Source organism: Aptenodytes forsteri, unplaced genomic scaffold, assembly GCF_000699145.1.
Source record: "Aptenodytes forsteri isolate BGI_AS27 unplaced genomic scaffold, ASM69914v1 Scaffold155, whole genome shotgun sequence".
In the NCBI taxonomy this organism is placed as follows: Eukaryota; Metazoa; Chordata; class Aves; order Sphenisciformes; family Spheniscidae; genus Aptenodytes; species Aptenodytes forsteri.
The window spans coordinates 3069425-3070331 of NW_008794446.1; positions in this window are offsets into that span (position 1 = coordinate 3069425).

Consider the following 907-nt stretch of genomic DNA (forward strand, 5'->3'; position numbering starts at 1 on the left):
CAACCTCCTGGGCAGGTCTCTGGGACTTTGCCTTGAGGCTACGCTAACACCACTAGCATAAAGCCCTCGTGTCTTCTCAGGTGCAAAGAACCCCCTTGTGGCCATGTCACGGCCACCAGTGCGGTTTGGCCCTGTCAGCCTGCTCAGCCCCATGTCCTGCTGCAGTCCTGTGATGGCTGGCTGGACCCAAACTGTCCTGCCACTGATCTTCACGAGTGCCGTCCCTGGGCTGTGCTTGTGTCCTCGCTCTCCATCCACTGACAGCTGGAGAGCGGGGACACGGGCGTGCAGTTTGGCTTCCTCGCCCACTTAGCCTTTTTATTGCCTCCAGCCCGCTATCGCTCTTGTAGCTTTCAGCTCACTGCTTCTTGCCCTTTCCTAAGTAAACATTTTTATTCTGCAATGTAAGTGAATTCTGTATCTGTAATCTTAGCCTTTTTTTCACTCCTCAGTCCAGTCCTTTTTTCTGCAAAGGTCTTACATTTTATTTCAAGAAAAAAAATACTTGTAATGCAACTATCATGCCTACCTTCAGTTTTCCTTCTACTTCCTCCTGTGTCACAGGCACTGAATTTTCCTCACTCCTACAGAGAAGTCCCACTGACCTCCATCTCCTTAATCACTTGCTGTTTGCCCCGCTTCATTTTTCTTACCTCCTTACTCTCCGTGGGTTCTTGCCTTTCTCATTGCACATGTCAGTTCATCCCATATTAATGAACGGTGCTGACCCCATTTGTTCTCTGGCAACTACCACAGCTCCCTTTTCCTGTCATTAAGGTAAATGATTATGCTGTTTACAGTTGTAGCCGTTTGGTTTCACTCTTGACCATGTCTTAATACAGTTCTCCCTCGTTTGTCAAAATAGCTAACGATGTGGTATAGTCCTAGACAAATCACAGTGAACCAA